Source organism: Thermobia domestica, chromosome 6, assembly GCF_964235325.1.
Source record: "Thermobia domestica chromosome 6, izTheDome1.hap1.1, whole genome shotgun sequence".
In the NCBI taxonomy this organism is placed as follows: Eukaryota; Metazoa; Arthropoda; class Insecta; order Zygentoma; family Lepismatidae; genus Thermobia; species Thermobia domestica.
Window position 1 is genome coordinate 97,887,894 of NC_137459.1, and position 20,028 is coordinate 97,907,921.

Sequence of the window (20,028 nt, forward strand, 5' to 3'; positions counted from 1 at the left end):
TAAATTAAATAGATTTGAATATATATGTAGGATCATCATTTTCAGTATAATACTAAAATTGTCGTAAGTGCTATTGTGAAAATGCGATCTTTAATACAGACGAATTAAATTTTTTAGTTTGATGTCTCAATATTATGCCTTATAGGTTAAAGGAAATGATTATTTATGACAGTGCATGAGTCTTAAAAGACTTGGTATAGTGAGACTGTGGGAGGAAACGGGAGGATCTCTAGAAAACCACGGACACTATGTTGTCCATCACAAACTCGCATGGCATGAGATCGAACCATGAACTTCTCACATTTAAAAGAGAAGTGGGTGGTCGGTAATTTTAAGAAGGCTATACATCTATATGAGCAAGAAGACTCATTTCCTGGCCTTGACAAAATTTCCAATGCCTTTTGTTGTTGTTGTTGTTGTAATCACCTTTCAATCAAGAGAAACGAACGCAATAAACTATTTAAAATAAGAATTTTATGCAACAACTTGTTAATGATAAGTGCGGAGATAAGCAATCTGTGCGTGACTGAAGTTTCCTGTGTGTTGTGCACCACAACTTGATCAAAGCGAAACATAAACTGCACCACATAAGATAGGGTAACGGAAGCTTCGTGATACGGTCCGTTTGCAGACCTCATTTCTTAATGATTTTTTCCTTATCTTTCGCATATTCTTCCAGCATATTTTCTAGTTTTAATATCAAGTTGACCATATCACCTGAGCATATTCACGGATATTTTCTCGAATTCCTTTCCAAAGACAGAGATTGAAAAAGTAATACCCAAGAATCAAAATTTTCGATACCAAATTTTGGTATGTAGATAAACTGATTTTTGTCACTCCAAAACAGTAAATTTATTGTAGCAAATTTTATAACAGAGCACCAGAAAACAATGTAAATTCCTTGAAAATATAATTAGTTCCAGACTAAAATGGTGTTGCCTGAAACGCTACTGAAGACAATTTCCGTCCGTTTGTATCTCTGTATTTATTTGATAGCTTCACACACGACATCGTCAACTGACCGGAAGTATTTACTGACCCTTGAATGAAAAAAGGTTTAGTTCTTTCGTGAAAACATTGTTGGGTGCCAAGATTACCCGTAGTACTCTCGGAAGGTCACGGTTCTTTTGTTTCTTTCTTACTTTCTCGTGATTGTATTGTATATTGGCTTGCGCAATTCAGTTAGAAATAATTATATGAAAAAAAAAAAAAACATTAAAGAAACTTGGAGGTTGAGATTGGTGAAGAATAAATGGGTAAAAGGTAGTACATTCAAATTTAAGTTGGAAATTTTTACATATACATAATGTGGGAATTCAACGATTTTCAAGTTTAACTTTTGTAATAATAATAATAATAATAATAATAATAATAATGCAAAATGCTTGGAGTTGGAATTGGTCGAAACTACGGAGGTTAATTTATTCCCATTTTTAATAAAAGTGCATGATAAATTCCATAAAAAGAAGAAAACAAACACTATTTTATCTTCATTCAGGATAACGTGTGTTTTCTTTCCCCACTTACGAACTGTCCCTAATTTCTGGAGTTGAGATTAGTCAGTGGCAAGAAGAGAATATGAGCTATCTGAAGCCAGATCGAACTAACTTTTCTTTCGTGCTGTGGGAAACTGGCCCTTATGCAAACAATGATTATTTGACATGAATTGCTGTCCTTGGGAAATTGGTTCCACGTAATTGTTGCGTCAATTTCAACGCTTTGTTGTGGCATAATGTCCAGTGTGAAATATGCAAAAAAAAAAAAAAAAAAAAAAAAAAAGATTTCATGCTTAAACTCTGAAATTGACGAAAATCTAGTAGTGCTCACTGGTTTCACGCAGCTCAAATAATAATAGGTATTATTGAGTGTAATTATTACTATTATTACCTGTATACAATACTAAACCATTTTTATGTATATTTGTTTTTGGGAGCAGCTCGTGTCAGTTTCCATAAGGCCGAATTTCCCTTAGCAGGAAAATGCAGTTAATTCGATTTGGTTTAAGACAGCTTATTTACTGTTTTACTCGATCTTAAGATAAAAAAAATATGCGTTGCTTTCCTCGGCGTTTGTTTCTTTGAAGTTTGTGAATCATTCCTATTGGTTGGGGTTGGCCGATATGCGCGGTTGCTTTCATGAATAAAATGATAAGAATAATAGGATCCTTAGGGCAAAATATGATTATAAAATAATTAAAAGACGGCATAGCATATAGTGTTATGATAGATACTACTCAAGGTATAGTGGTGATGGACCAAGTAGCTGTTTCTCTTCGTTGTATCATTCAGAAAATATGCATGAAAAACTTCTTGATTTAATTATAGCAAAGGATACTTCTGGCGAAGTTTTATTTAACAATTAAAATCAGCACTTTGAAAGTTCAATATATCTCTTCAAATATGGTTACATGATCTTTTGATGGAGACAGTAATATGAAGAGATAATGCAACGGTCTACAAGCACATCTGAAGAAGAAAAACCCAGAGATCATACATGCGTACTGCATGAGACATTCTAAATTTAGTTGTACAGATTCTTATGTAAAGTGCTTCAAAGCAGAACATTGATTCGGACTCGTGGAAGAATCTGCTTGCCTTTTAAAGCAGTTCGTACAAGAGAATGATCGTATGGGAGAAACACACAAAGAAACATCATTCTTGGTGGGCAAAGCTACATCGATTAAGAAACATAGGTGCTACTAGGTGGCGGAACAAACACAAAATTCTATCATCCATAATTGATTTACATTATGTTCGAGTTGCATCTCGAATGCACCATTTTATTTGTTATGTCAAATGTGACAATAGGCGATTTTGATTGCAAAACAAAATTAGAGCGCGTTCTACTATTCTTGGATAATAGTACGAATTCGAAAGTTCGTTTTTAGCTGTAGTCGTGCTAAAAATGCTTTCAGTTACTTATCCTGTGTCCACAAAGTAAGTCTTTAGATTATGAAAAGGCCTGGAATTCGGTAGATACATTGTTAGACGAAATTAGAAGAAAGAGTTACAAAAATTTTAGAAAATTGCATGACAAGTGTTAAAGATATCAACACTTATTTTAGGAATGGAGATGATTTTCCCGAAAAAGAATTCCCAAGATGAAGAAAATGTCTTGTGATCAATCTTCTGACAAGGTTAGAAGTCTGTCGCACGAACGGAAATACTGAACAATCTACTTTCACATTCTCGATTGTGCGAGTAAAAGTATAGGAGAACGATTTATATCCGACAACACCTTACTGATGGTTTGTTCCTGGTTGGATCAGAAAAAAATACGAGAATATAGTTTCAATGGGGATGGAAAACTTTCCTAATGATTGTTTCTAAACTACTTCTCACCTAGCAAAAGTGAATAGAAGCAAGTTGTTGTTAGTATTAAAACAGTTTGCAATTCAGGATTGCAATTCCAATCCAGATTTTCGTAAAAAGCAAGATCCATACGAAATAGAAGATGTTATGAGAAGTACAAGTAATGGAGATGATGATTCAAACGAAAGTGTGACATCTGAAGAGGAATCTAAAGATAAAGAGAAGAAGGGTGAAACTCACTGTGGTACTAAAAAGAAATGTTTCGAATGTCTGTCCTGTGAATTTCCAATTTTGTATGAACTCTCGTAACAGTCTGGATTATCTGGTAATTTATATACAGTTCTTAAATTCATAATAACCATTCCATCCTCTCAGGCGACCTGTGAGCGAGTTTTATCGAAACTGAAAATTATATATATATATATATATATATATATATATATATATATATATATATATATATATATATATATATATATATATATATATATATATATATATATATAAACGATTTAGATCTTCTTTAAGTGAGAACTTACTGTTAATGAATGTTGAGAGAGAGAATGTTTATGAATTGGGATGAAAGTAAAGTCATCGGTTTGGTAGCATTTATCTCCTCGACTTGTCCACATGTATATCTTAGTTTTTCTTTTCTTAAACCACATGTTCGTCATCACCATAACATGTTGCCACAGATATCGATAAGCATTTGGCCCCGTGGGTTTCTTCTACCCAATCCAAATGGTTTTACCACGTTATTCGCAGCTCCTTGTGCTACTACGCTGTTGAAGTCTCCCATTACTATGGCGTTGACCTTGCCTCTTCCCTCCTGATGCAATATGTCACTAATCTCATCATATACTACTTCTACTTCATTGTCATCATGGTCGATTGTAGGCATATACACTTGTATTTTCACAATATTCACTGGTTTTGCACTTCATTTGTAACCATCAAGCAGTCACCCCAGCATTCCACCTTGGTTACACTTCTTACTACTTCATTCTTCATTGCTATCGCGATATCATTCTCGGCCTTACCGCCACCCGAATAGAATACTGGGTAATTTTCCGATACTATCTCACGTTTCCCTGACTACTTGCTTTTACTCAAGTGATTGACTGTACACAACTGAAATGCGTATCTGCAGTAATTTTGGTTTTCCTAATTTGCTCCACCATATTTTCAAAGGTTTTTGGGACTTCTTGGTATACCTCATCTTTTAGGAAAACGTACTAAACAAATTCTTGAGAGGTAAAGTCCCAATAAAATGTTCATAAATCGGAATAATTTTGTTTTCTATTGCATAGACAGATAATCCATACTTACGCAGTGTCAGTGGGACAACGACGATACGAAATATAACAAAATAAAATAAGGAAACTAGGCAAAACTACTTTAAAAAATAATGAACGCAATTCAAAACAAATGAAGCAATTTAATGAATATAGTGAATATATCTAATTGGACATGATGTTAGTATCATAGTATCCGAAATGTGAAATAAAGTACACTTCAAAACTAATATAAAATAAGCGAATAAAGGAACTGATACAACGTAAAACAAACCTCTTGAACAATTAGATTAACATCTTTCTCGATTAAGTGAGTGAACGTCAGGGCTGTAGCCGAGGATACACGGCGGTACAGGCCTTATACCCTCTGCTTAATCTTGGTCATTAGAATGTACTTCTGCTTCAAACTGTATATATTTATTTTTGTTTTGTTTATATTTATTTATTTATATATTCATTTATTTAATCCTCCAATCATAAAGTGACTATATCACCTTTTTTTCTCTTATACTCTTAGCAGACATTCAAATATATGTGTCATGAGAAAAATGCTATTTTTCTAACTACCCTCTGATTACACACAGACACACACACACACAAGCAAAAAGAAATCAGAGAAAGGGCGAAAGGAAAAGAAAGAATGGAAAAATTACGTCAGCTTTCTCCAAGTACGTGTGGCTCTGAAATTTGATCAGTGCAAAAACTTCGTTTAATTGTGATATTCATATTTCCATCCTACTCTTCAAGACCGGAGTACTGATCACTTCAAAGCTTTTATGGACAAAGTGTATAGTGTATACAGTCTGTCGCCTAAGCATTGTCACGCAATGGAAGAAGCGCAATGGGAGTGGGTTGAAAGTACAATCAGAGCCGTAAAGGCTGTGCAGACATCATTCGGAACACTCCATCTTGAATTCACTAACTCATTGCAGGATAACAAAATAGATCCAAATATGAAAGCAACATTTCGAGGTTTGAGGAAAAGACTTGCTAATCCAGAATTTGTTCTGGATTTAGGACTAACGTTTGGCGTCTTGCAAGAGTTGGTTATGCCGTCGAAAGAGTTACAGCTACATGAGATAACTCTGTCAAGAGCTCGAAAGTTTCAAAGATGGGCTAGGTGAACATATGCAGTTAGGCTTGTAGGCTGTAAAGGAGGTATGTTTCAAAATGTAATTCTAGAACACAACAAGAAGATAGTTGTAATAAATGCTCGTCAATTCATTCAAAGTGTGTCAGTTAGAATGAGATCCAGACTGTGTTCTGACGCCGACTCATAAAGTAAGCAACTGCTACAGGACATTTCAGCACTCGATCCTGCTAACATAATTAAGAGAAACATACGTCATTGAGATCATAAATTAACATGAACCTACAGGCGTTTCCGTCTTGATGAAACTGCCGCACTTCAAGGGTTAAGAGACTTAGCAGACAAGTCTACAGCTGAAACTATTCCATCAAATATATTACCAGTGATGAAAACAATTTCCACATTGCCATGTTCCACAGCGGAGTGTGAGCGAGGATTTAGCTTGATGAATAACATTGTCACTGACTTGAGTCCATCACTGTTTATTACCCAGATCTCCAGTTTTATGTTCATATGTTCATCAAATCAAATAGACCACCACTTGATTAGTTCATGCGTCAGAAATGTGTGAACACCTGGCTTCAAAATTACAGTGCTAGTAAATCGAAAGTTTGTGCAAAACGGGCTAGTGACATCGGTTATGAAAAATCAAAAGATGCGCTTTGGAGTGTTTCTAGGTAAACCGGTGCAAATAGCTCTAGGAGAAAACTGTAGTATTGAAGGTAAATAATATCTTTAAAGTAACGTTATTTTGTTTAAGCTTTTAAACATTTTTACCAGTGTTATTTAATTATTAAGAGTTTTCATGTGATAAGTGTGAAGTAGGATCGTGTTAAGAGATATGAATAGCTCCAGAGGAAGAATTTATTATTCCAGAGGAAGTTAATGATGGGTGTTCAAACTACTTTGTTCAAGATTTCTATGTCTTGTTTTGTTATTAGTGATATTTAGGGTATTTAAGTAAAAGTATTCTAGTGATAACTGTGAGGACAATGAGCAAACGGACACAAGTAGCTTCCGGAGAAACCTTTATCAAGGTTAGTGTCACGTCTTGTGTTTTATCGAATGTTTTCATTGTTACTGTTGTTACTAGCTAATATTATTTGGATTTTATTGTGCAAAAGGAACCAAAACACAAAATTGTTAGTTTTAGAATGAGGGAATAGATCGATGCAAAATGTCACATCTCTGATCTGAGAGGATATCGAAGCGTTTTGATGGTCGATGGCTGTGACATTTCAATTGCTCGAAACCTTGTTCTCTGCTGAAGAGAACCAAACTTGTTCGATACTTTTAAACTAAGGTACGAATAATTTCAATATCACGCCAATGTTAATACCTAATTTTGAGCAACACAGAACCTATTAATTGAAAAAAGAAAACTTTTATGTCTTAACGATTTTGCAGAGTTAAATTTGGGCAGATTTGGGAACAGATTTTTTTTCTGTTCCCTCTCCGAATGAATTGGTTGCTTCCCCATACCTATATCCTCTTATGATATTAAATGTGCGATTTAAGTAAAGACTGTGATCAAGAAAAACAGCATAAAATGCTTTTAGACTATAAACTAGTAATGTATTCTTTATATTTTAATTAAATTAATTAATGCATGCGCTTTTACATTGTTCATTAAAAATGCCTTCTGTATCTTTTATGACAATCATAGAGGAAAACAAAACAGAGTGCATCCTCTGAAAATTTTAGGACTACAGTATTGCATTACGTCAAACAAAATAGATCAGATAGTCAACAAGGTACCGTGGTGTGGATCACGGAAAATTCTTGCCATCTAACTACGATTACCACCGTAATCTGCACTTAAATGCACTGCCATGATCGATACAGCTTAATTAGCCAACACACACCAAATGCATTGTCATCTTTCAAGCCTCCTACAACGAATCGAGAAAACGTTTAAGAGAAAAACGTGGACTTTTCTATCATTATTGGTCCTGATTTATGTTGGAATCAAGCGCGGAGGCTCCCAATTGAAGAAACCTTAGTTAACCTAGTTTTCACTGATTACAGCTCCATCTATCACGAATCGAGAAAAATATTTCAAATAAAATTTACTTATTTTCCTCCGTGTAATCTGCAACAAAATAATGGTGGTCCCCATTTAAACTTTGAAAGTTCACCCCACTCCACCTCCAGTGGACTAACTTTATCACAGATGAATGTCCTCCTCAAAATAATAACTTTTTCGAACAGTTTTTTCGTCCGATGCTTATTTTATTTTTTTCTTAGATATTTTGCAGTATCAAGTTAAAAAAAACACCCTGTATACAGGGTGTCCCAAAAGTAATGGCGAAAAATGAAACCAGAGACTCCTGATACCAAAAAAGCAAAAACGTTTATATAACATATAGTCCGAAAGTGGGCAGGGGCGTAGCTAGACAGCTTCGACTGTAGGGGGAAAGGAAATTCACACCTACCTATCGAGATAATAATAAGAGTCAGAAATACATAAAGCCAGGTCAGAACACATAAAAATCATCGGCTTGACATGTTAAACGCATGTACAAATGCTTGACATAAGTGTGCACGGGATTCCCCACACATCGTCTGAGGATTCCCGGAATGACTTTCCAGCACCGGCAATGCAACAGCGCAATGAAGATGGACAAAATACAGTACGAAGTTGTTGTCACCCATGAATGACAACCAAATGGCGGTCAAGGCAATGTGCACCCAGCATGATTGTACTAACCTCAAAGAGTGTGGGAATTAAAGGATATTTTACAGGGAGGATGAAGTGTACATCCGAGAAAATTAACATGGGGAAATTCAAAACCTACGGAAAACACAGTTCTACAGAGGTGGATTTTCCGCTCACCCCCTCTGATTTTTGTGTATTTCTCAACACCCTTCCTAGCTTCTATAATTATTCCAGTAGACAGGTGTGAAGTTCCTTTTCCCCACTTTAGGAGCTGACTCGTAGCTCCGTCCCTGTCAACTTCCGGACTATATGTCACATAAACGTTTTTGCTTGTTTGGGTGCCAGGAATCTGTGTTTTCATTTTTCGCCATTACTTTTGAGATACCCTGTATAGTTGTAATAAATTTTGAATAGGAATATACACTCAACTTATCTAAACGTTTATTTTTTATTTCTTGCTTGAAGTTGTATTTTTATAAGTTTGATGATTCCTTAATGATAACTATTTCCTAGCTCAGTTCCCCTGCTACCTTACAATGTTGGATCTGTTAACTTCCACGATCTGGTTAATAATTGAATAGTTAAGGCCTGTTGGCGTTGGTCTGATCATGAAAAAAAAAAGTTAATTCAATACCTTACTTTGCATTTAAATATTCTATATCAAGACATACTGTTCTTGACATTAAATAAGGTCTTATTCTTCTATCAATATAGGTTATCTTTGCATGTAAAACAACTTCAATGTTGTCCTTGTTGTACCTGGCTTGAGTTTATCAACATATTTTTCTGTGCTGTATGTCGGTTGGCATAGTCAAGTACAGAATTCTTTTCTTTCGCACGATGCGTGTTACGAATAAACAATCTTTTGCGTTATTATAAACAATAATATGATGTGAAAAGTCGTGATCCTTTATTTGTATCAGAACATGATGATGTAAACTAATTTGATGGTGATAATGGCGATGGTACCCACCAGTAAAAATCAGCAGAGGAAAGGAAAACACATGGTAAGCCACAATATTTTCGTGTAACACACACACACACAAAGATACTGTAGATATAAAATTTTACTGTACGTGTAGCAAATTTTCCTTTCGCACTTGCTAATATAAAATAAAATATCCAGAATTAAATGTTGAATCCCAAAGTCAATGGCAGCAATTACCGATAATGTGTAATTTTGATATTTAACTGGTCTACAAAAAGAGGTGATAAATCTCCATCTTTATGAAAGTATAGAGTTAAGAGGTGAAGTTTGTTTTCACTCACGAAAGCTATACGGTAATTGAAATGACCATACCACAATCTAACTCCAGCAAATATTTCTGGAGACATGGATCATGTCAGAACATAGCAAAAAAAAAAAAAATCTTTTTAAGCTCAAGTAAATAGGATACATCCTGACTGTCAAATCTTCTTTGTTCACGGCTTCTGGTATCAAATTTTGAGACAAATTCCAACTTGGAAAGGAAATAAGATTACATCCTCATTTGTTTTTCTAGCCTGAAATCAAACTTGTCAATTTTACTTGATTCCTGCATATCTCTCTATATTCAGTTACTTTATACAGTTATTTCACAATAGACTCTATAAAGAAACCAGTTTTTGAGTTCTGTTTTTTATCAAAGAGTATAAGATATTATGCATTGTAAGTTAACCAGTAATTACCAATTAGATTTCAGAATTTTATTAAAAACTATAAAAATGAACTGTGATAAATATTTATTTCGCAACAAAGTTCTTTTTTAAGGTAATGTTTCTGAAGTTACCGTCAAAAATTGTTGTGTTAAAATAGATAATTATTATATTTTTTGTCAAATATATTATCTTAACTGACATGGGACAACAAAGAAAATTGTAGTTGCTATGTGAAAAGAAAATTCTATAATAAGGGCATTTTCATTGAAAGCACGAAAGGTTTGTTACGGACAGTGCTTTGTTGAATAAAAAACAAGGCTTATATTTCACTTTAACTTTGCCATCTGAAAAGAATAAATCTATATTTGAGGTTTAAGGAACCCAAATGTTCATCGTCACAGAAACAAAGGCTGATTATTCGAGTCTCGCTTATTCAGATAGCTTTAACCAGAATTGTTGTTAGTTACCTCTCGATAGTCTTGTTTTATTATCATTCCACCTTCTGATTGGTTTATGCGAAGAACAGTTTCCACAGCATTACCAACTAGAATTCTGTGTACTACCTGTTTACAAAGTATATGTATAAAATATAACCTAATATACAAAACAACACTATTAAAAGAACAAAAACAGCATTTGAATTTCAGTTTAGCTTCACTTTCAGCAACGAGACTATATGAGACGTGTACCTACAGCTAAACGTGAAATCCGAACTACATGAGCTCCGCCAGAAATCAAATCCGATCTTCTGTGCCAAAAACACGTACAGGCGATCTTCCAGGAATATTATATAGTAGGTCATTTTATTTTGCGCTGCGTGAGTCATGCTGGATTTAGAGACTAGCGTATTACTAAATTAGTCTACAAAGAGTATTTGTTGCATTATTTCCAAACGTAAAGTACAGAAGATTATCGACTAACGGACTCGAAACTATCTAGCCTGGTTAAAAAAGAAAGAAAACGATTTAATAAAAACGCGGCCCTGTCGAGGAGAAGCAGTATTTTTAACGAACTTAAAAAGTTAGTTACTGAATCCTCTATGTCTATGTCTGTCTGTCCGTCTGTCTGTTATTTGCGATTTTTTTTTCAATTTTGAACCCTGCATTCGATAGAGCAACAAAAACTATCAGAGAAAGTGATTAAAATTTTCGCGTCACTCTTACCGTTTCCGAGATATTGGCCAAAAATTGGCCGACTTCCAGAGATTTAAGGAGCCATATCTCGGGAACCGCAAGTCATAGAGAGGTGATATTGGTGTTGGTCAATATCTGAAAGGATGGTAAATATTTTGGTAGAAAACAGTAACCGGTGGCCACTGTCCAACTGGCCACTGGTTTGGCCAATGGCCAGTTGTCCAGTGGTCACCAATTATTATTGTTACCAAAGTGTTTACCATACTCTTAGGGATTGATTAACACCAATATCATCTCTCTATGATTTACGGTTCCCGTGATATTGGCCAAAAAATGGTCAATTTCTAGATATATAACGAGCCGTAGCTCGGGAACCATAAGTTGTAGAGAGATGATATTGATGTTGATCAATACCTAAGGGGATGGTAAATATTTTGGTACTAAATATTAACTGGTGGCCACTGTCTAACTGGCCATTGGTTTGGCCAGTAGCCAATTGGATAGTGGCCATCAATTAATATCAGTACGAAAATGTTTAACATTCTTTTAGGGATTGATTAACACCAATATCATCTTTCTATGACTTACCGTTTCCGTGATATTGGCCAAAAGATAGTTCCGATTTCGGGAGATTTAAGGAGCCAAATCTCGTTAACCGTAAGTCACACAAAGATCATATTGGTGTTGATCAGTGTCTAAGGGGATGGTGATACTCTAATTGGTTCCTCATTTTGGTTCCTAATAGTAACCGGTGACCACTGATAAACAGTCTACTGGCCAACTGGTCACCGTTCCCCAGATATTGGCAAAAAAAGTTCGAATTTCTAGGTATTTAAGCAGCCATATCTCGAGAACTGTAGTCATAGAGAGATGATATTTTGCTCATTTTTGCGAGAAAGAGAAGAAGGTGAGGAAAAAATACTTCTACATCTAGGAACAATGACAGTTATCCTTCCCGCTTCATATCTCCATTCTTTTTAAGTTCGTTCTGGCAATGCTCTTGGAGCATTCTCAAGCGTTTTTTTTTTTACATTTGTGTAATCTTTTATCCAGGTTAATATTTTGTTTATTTTAAAATTGTAAGTATGCGTATTTTACATAATGTTTTCCCAACTTAAGGTACGCGAAACCACTGCTGGATGATTCGTACACCTTATGGTAGTACACAGGTGAAAAAGTTGAGAGTCCCTGGTTCACGTTATCTCATGCTTCCTTCCTTAACTTGCTTTCTCTGTAGTACTTTTTTTAAACGCACAGTACAGTACATAACAAATATTTATAAACTACTAGTCTGTATTAAAAAGTCAGAAAATATTAATATGAGCGGGATTTGATACATATAAAAAGTGTGGTCTTAATGGCATAGGTGGATCAAGAAGTGAGTAATTACAGAACTTCGACGACTCCGTCTTTTATTATTATTATTATTATTATTATTGTCCGGCCTGCACTTCCGCCGGATAGTCGGTAGTCGCAGGACGAGACGAGAAAGAACCTTTTGAGAATCGATACAAGAGGAGATTTCTACCAAAATTTACGACATGAGACGAGAAACCCTTACTTCACATCTCGTCTCGTCTCATCTCATGGGCAACACTAGTCGGACTATATTTATCAATTCACTAATAGTTCACTAATTTAAAGTTTCTTTCCTCAGTTCCCGGACTGTACATTTACTACATAGTCCTACATTTCAGCCTAGTGTCTAAATCAAATGTGTTCCCAGGAGACATCGAACCCATATCTTCTACAAGAAAAGTAAAAGTCTAACTGTTTAGCCGTGAGACAAGTCATAAGCTACTCATTAGAAGGCTTGATAGTAGAATGTGCTGATGTAGGAAACCGAAATACTGAAATACGTGTTATAAATCCGATGTTATTAATAGTTGGTTTACATAAATAGAACTATGCTTTGTGAATTTCGCAAAGTAAGCATCATCTGAAGCCTCAATTTTGATAGTTAAAAGAACTTATTTGAAGTCAACTTATGGCTTCTTCTGGCCCATGAAAGGTAAAGAATTAAAATAGCATAAACGTTATTTAAAAATTTATTTCTACCCTAGATCTTTTTTTTTTATCAGAAAACGTATAAAAGAAATTTGTGAAGCAGTAAGCGCATTGGTCTGGTAGGATATTAGAATGTGCCTGATCTAATGGAGGGAATGTTTGCTTGTTTCTTATTATTTAAAGAAAAAAAAAACAGATTACTTGTAGACACAATTGACAACGTCATAAATGATTGGCTAGTAAATTTATAACCTAAAATAAAAGATTAAGAAAAATATACATTCAACCAGAAACAAATTCGGAAAATGAGAAAAATAAAATTTCCCTCAATTTTTGTACCAAGTAAAGTAAAGTATGTGTTGTAGAAAATATGTTATTGTGCAACATACCTTGAATCGGTATTCTTGAAGTGTTTTCACAGGTTACCTTCATAATGACAAACGAAAACGGCATTTTCTATTTTTTTTACAATAATTTCCCCTTGAACTCGTCTACACAAACTCCCAACATTATTACTTATAACTAATTATAATTAATATTACTTACATTTACCATTATTACTTATAATTAATAATGTTGTAGTTGTACATTTAAAGGATAATCGTAATTCCAGTCGGTTATAAATAGAACTATGACTTTTAGGTGCTGTACTTTATTATTATTTGGTCTATTGTTATTATTTTGCTGCTATTAAAATGCCCAAGTTAGCTTATCTTGCTAAGAAGAAATTAAGTTAACTCTCGTAATTGTATTTTGGTTGCATCCTTTTGCGCTTTCCTTTAATAGAGGTACTTATCAATGTCATCAACTTTTTGCATTTTTTAAATTTTCTTTGTTTCTTTTCCGCATTTCATAATTATGATAATTAAAGAAGAAATACCAAGCATGTGCAGCGTCACATTACTATGCTTTATTCTGTAATGGAGAGAATTAAGCAGGAATAAAGCACAAACAAAAAAACAAAAAGAAAGTAAATTTGATTTTGTTGCAATTTTAAATTTAATTTAATAGAAGCAAAGGCGAGAACTTTAAAATTTAGTTGCGTGGAAGTTTTTTTTCTTTTCTTTTCTTTTCTTTTCTTTTTTCTATCTTAAAGTGTATCATAAGAAATATATAATTTTCACAGTTACATCGTTTTTTGAAGATACAAAATTTTGCGGATACCGTTAGGTTTCCTACCGAATGATGTAAAATTTAATATTTTAAACGATAAGATCGTAAAGGAAAAATAATCACAATTTCATATCTACAAATCGGTTACCAAAATTACAAGTTAAATTTATTTATTGTTGAAATCACTTACGGGACGGAAAATTATAAACGTACGCTTGTATATTGTGGAATATTTAGTGAAGTTTTACGTGACGCCTTTATTATAAGTAGTATATGGAAAAAAGAGTGTGTTTCTTCCCATGAGGAAAAGACAAACAACATATACAATGTTATTTAACAGTGGAATTTGCTACATATGCAGTATATAAATAACAGTTTCTTCCAAAAAAGAAACTGTCATTTATTATTAGCAAAGAACATAATACTTTCTAGAGCCACAACAGTTCGTTTTCTTTTGATTTTGTAAAAAAAAAAAAAACTACGCATGATAATTTATCCCCAAGAATCTGATTTGTCCAGTATGACATAGTCTTTTGTTTGATAGGGATCTTATATTTGAACAATTTCATAAGTAAATAAAACTTAAACAGTTATTCATATATCTTTGGCTATATCTCATTAACCGTATTATGCATTGTTGTTCTCTAGTGTCATAGGATTTCACTTCAGTAGGTGCCGTGGTTCTTGTACAGCATCAATTTTAAGGTTTAGAAAGAAATTCGATTTCTTTGATTTTCTTAAAAATTACGAATGAGCTTTAGCTTTCACCCGTACCATTTTGTTTAGCTCAATAAGCTCTTTTGACTGGTATTACGTCTCATCTTTGGACAAATTTTCTTTCGTCAACCGCCAATAATATTTGTAGCATTTTTAAAATTAAAACACAAGAAGAAAGAAAACAAAAGAAGTTTTTAAAAAGTGTGACTCTAGGTGTGTTTAAGCAAAGATGCTTGTACTAAAAGCATATTTCCGTGATCTTTCTCATATACCTATAATATATACTTGTCTTTTTTGTTACGATTTTTGAAAATGAAATGTTTGCTTTAAACGGTTTGGGTACAAAACCTCGCGGCCAGAACCTCGCGGCGACAACCTCGCGGACCAAAACCTCGCCTGGCCAAAACCTCGCCTCCCAAAACCTCGCGGCCCAAAATCTCGCCAGGCCGAAACCTCGCCTGGTCAAAACCTCGCCGCCCAAAACCTCGCGGGACAAAATCTCGCCGGGCCAAAACCCCGCCTGGCCAAAACCTCGCCGCCCAAAACGTCGCGGGCCAAAATCTCGCGGGGCCAAAACCTCGCGGGCCAAAATCTCGCCGGGCCAAAACCTCGCGCCCCAAAATATCGCCATACCCAAAATCTCGCCTGACCAAAATGTAAATGTTCCAACAGATGATAAGGATGACGGTATAAAAGACGCTGTTTCAGAAGAAGTATCACGGGTATTTGACCAAGTCCAGCGATACCATATGAAAATTCTATTTCTGTATTAGAGGATTTCAATGTGAAGGTAGGGCGACAGGATGTTTTTAAACTGGTTATAGGGAAAGAAAGTCTGCATAAGGAAAGTAATGACAACTAACGAGGTTAGTTTCGTGAACTTTGGAACATCCAAAAACTTCAAATTTTAACAAAAATCTAATAATATTTATGAAAATATGAAACAATATATGAGTTTTTACGAGGTTCCTTGATTATGTCCTATAGGTTAAAGGAGACGTAGATGACCAGGATGAAGGAAATGATCGAATAAAGAAAGTGGGAGGAAACGGGAATAACCCGAGAAAGCCCACGCACACGATGTTTTGTATCTTATTATTATTATTATTATTATTATTATTATTATTATTATTATTATTATTATTATTACTATTATTATCATTATTATTATTATTATTATTATTATTATTATTATTTGTAATGTGGAATTGCATATTAGGAAACACATTGGGTAAATTTTAAAGAAAAGTTTCATTCGCGGCGAGGTTTTGGCACTGCGAGATTTTGGGCGGCGAGGTTTTGTCCCGGCGAGATTTTGTCCCGCGAGGTTTTGGGCGGCGAGGTTTTGGCCACGCGAGGTTTTGGCCCGGCGAGATTTTGTCCCGCGAGGTTTTGGGCGGCGAGGTTTTGGCCACGCGAGGTTTTGGCCGTATACCGCTTTAAACAGCTCACTGACATGATTAAAAAAGAATGAAGATGTTGTTGTACCGCCATCTCTAGGAGTGACCAAGAACACGAAACGAAAGAGGAAACAGAAAAAAGTTCAATTGTGTTTCAAATATCTTAACGGTAATCCAATAAACTTTGTAATTTGGTAAACTTTAAGTTATTAGTCACTGTTTGTATCCCGTTGCTCTCCGGTACTTCCATGTGAACGTCAAAGGTTGTTTTCTTAGTTATGCAGGATGCGGAAACGAGCAAAATTCATTTTCGTCCTCGGAATCTAAGCAGTGATGACAATTACAATTCAATCGGCGATCTGTAGTCATTAAATGCTAACACATATAATAAATAGGAGGGCATAAAGCAAAATATCTAGTGAGAAGGGTGACATTTTAATTCAAATTTTAAAACCCTGAAGAATAGTAACACCGATTGTATGTAGTGTTAATTACTATATTTTATTTCTGCAAATTCATGTGGTATACTCTAAATTTTCTTCTTCATGCATCGACTTCTAGAATTTTGCGTATTGACTTGTATGTACATCATGAATTAAATCCTCTATAAATCTGCGTTTCAACAAACAAGTGAAACCAATTTTCTGTTTCATCCGAATCCTATAATGTAAAGATAGGAGATCATATAAAGTACATTTACATCCGATTGGGCACACCTTCAATTTAGCTTCTCGCATCACTGAATGTGAACAATTTTCATTATTTGCTCTTTGTCATTTTCTTTTCTTTCCTTTTTGTAGTACGTTTTAAATCGTCGTCCATTTGAACCAAAACAGTACAAAATACACTAGAGTACCAATGTACTGTAGTTGAAAATATTTTCTATTTAGTTTTCAGTAACTCTTTCATTGTACTGCATACGACTTTCTACTCATTTATTTATTTATGAGTTCACAGCAGATGCTTACCTTTCACAATTATTATTACTTTTGAGCGACGATATGGCAGAAAAAAGTATGATAATCGTGAAGTAATCTAATTTGAGATTCCAATGGATTTACATGTTTCATGAAATGAAATGAAATCTTTGAGTTATACGTCCCATGGTTATGCCGGTTAGACTAAAGGAAACGATAATTATGAGAAATGAATGAAATGGTGCAATGAAGAAAGTGGGAGAAAACGGGAGAAGTCCGTAAAAACCCACGCACACAGTGTTTGTCCACCACAAAGTTCACTTGGCGCAAGCTGGGATCGAACCAGAGCCCCCATGCACCAGAGGTGAACGCTCTACCACTAAGCCATTCCGGCTTTACATGTTTTATCTTCCATACATGCCGAAAAAGTTATTGTGAATATCCGACCATCCCTTCATTTATTCGTTTGTCACGATGTATGTATACTTGCCTAAAGGCCATATCGTTTAATGTACTCACACCAAATATTTTAAACTTAAGGATTTAAAGAAATCTCAGGAAGAATTTTTCGAATTTTCTTCCTACCCCCTAAAAAGGAACAGTAGTTTACTGAAGGCTGTTTTAAAAGGATATTTTCTGGGAAATGGCTCAGCGTTTCCGTAAATATATTTGGCACATTAATATTTCATTAAGAATCGTAATTGTGGTATCAGTTATATCTCTGGGAGAAACTCAGAAGGGGTAGTTTAGTATTGGAAGTGTCTTTTTAGATGACTTTTTTCAAACATGGTCCAGTCGTTTTTGTTCATACTTCATAAATAAACGGTTCATTAGTAATCTGACAATATGGCACAACTTATCTGTCCTGAAAAAATCGCAAGAAGTACTTTACTCTTGAGGATGGATTTCTTTAGGAACGATTTACTCAAAAATTGTTGAGATGACTTTGTTTATATATCATAAATAAATGTTTCATTAGTAATCCTATAGTGTTGCGTTAATCACTTCTCATCAAAATACATCACTTGACATCCCATAAAAATATTATGTAATATTCTAATATATGACATAACCCATTTTGCATGAAAAAATACACAGTGTAGTTTTTTTTTGGGGGGGAGGTGTTTTCTTCGGACACCTTACAATATTGCTTGTATTTCAAAAATACATATTTCTATTTCAGTAAAAACAGCAACATAACATGATTTAGTTCAAGAAATTGTAGCGAGAAAATTTAATGCGGTGGTCTGTATCTTTTATTTATTATATGTTTACAAGAAATAGTTACGAAGAATCTATATAATGGAGACAATTTTTCGGAAGGTCTTAGAATTAGATGTATTTGTTTACTTTGCGGATCTGTGTAACTCCTGTTGCGGAAGGAAAATGTGTCAACTATAGAAATTGTATAGAAAATTATATATATACTACTTCTTTCGGGTACTTTTTGTTGAAAATCTGAGTATCAAATCGGAAATAATACTAAAGATAGTATTGGAAAAAGCTGTATTTAGGAACAAAAAAACGTATTTCGTTAGTACAGAGATACGGAAAATACTCATAAAATGTCTTGTGTCATTCTTTGTGTTCTATACAGTAGAAACGTGAACATTGCGAGAGAGTGGCACAAAACGATTGGAAGCATTCCAAATGTAGGTATGGATAAGAATGGAGAATTTTAGTTCGGTGGATCGATAATCCAAAGAGGAAATATTAACAAATATTGGGGAGATTAGAATAAAAATGCAGATAGTTTAAAAGAGGACAGGAAAGTGGTAGGATATTTTTTAGAACAAATTGATTTTTTTGTGGATGTGGCTGAAGGTAAAATAGAAATGGAATTTAAGATTACAATTGATGACATTAAATAGAGTGAAACTTCGGGGAAAAAAAACGAAAAGATTTGCTGATTATAGTAGTGCGTTGAAACCTGCAAATTTCTCGATAAGTTTTCTGGTAGTAATGGCAGATGATAATTATTCCGAATATTTTGATAGGGATATTTTGTGTATTAAAAGTACAATGGAAGTACTCTGTTTCCTGGATTAGTTTCCTTAAATCTTTCGTAAGTTAATTTGCAGTTTAATTAAACTATTTGTTGCACACGAGAAGGTTAAAAGCGTGCTTAATTAAAAACTGTAATTGTTTACATTCAACTTCTTTTCTGAGTTTGCCCACCAACCATACAGTTACACAAATATTAATGCTCAAACCGAAGTATAGTAATATTCCTTGTCCTTATAGTAAACTGCAAAGCACGTTCATATTCAGTGTTATCGCTATCCCTTTTGAAATAACTAAATTGAAACAATACAGTTCAAGTTGTAAATAAATCGTCACAATATATTACTGTAGAAATACACAAACATTAATCTAAATATGGTTACATAAATCTAAACAGAGCTCCTTCTGTCTAAATCTAAGCGGTTAGCGTACGCGTCTTTGGCGCGGGAGACCTGGGTTCGACTCCCAGCTGGAGCTCATGTGGTTCGGATTCCACGTTAATCAGTAGGTCCACGTCTCACATAACCTCGCTGCTGAACGGGATGTGGACTCAACTCAATAAATCAAAACATAGTTACGACGCTTGTTTTATTTTGAAATAATTCAATTGCAACAACACAGTTTTTATTTTGCAATTAAGTCGTTATAATCGTTTTAAATCGGCAAATTATCTGCACGCAAGTGACACCTATTAGCGTCAGACAGAAAGGCAATACAGGCAGCAACCCGTATTAGCGTGAT

General features: G+C 34.5%; 1 protein-coding gene across 4 annotated transcripts in view; it reads left to right on the forward strand.

The window, feature by feature from the left end:
* Positions 1-20,028, forward strand: part of LOC145688115 (solute carrier family 41 member 1) — a 227,352-nt gene that overhangs the window by 118,301 nt on the left and 89,023 nt on the right. Inside the window, exon 1 of one of the 4 annotated variants that reach the window (XM_081761871.1) lies at positions 9,224-9,365. The exons of the other annotated variants lie outside the window; for them this stretch is intronic. The gene's annotated coding sequence lies outside the window, so the exon portion shown is untranslated. Of the gene's footprint in view, positions 1-9,223; positions 9,366-20,028 lie in introns of those variants that run through there. 4 annotated transcript variants of the gene reach the window in all.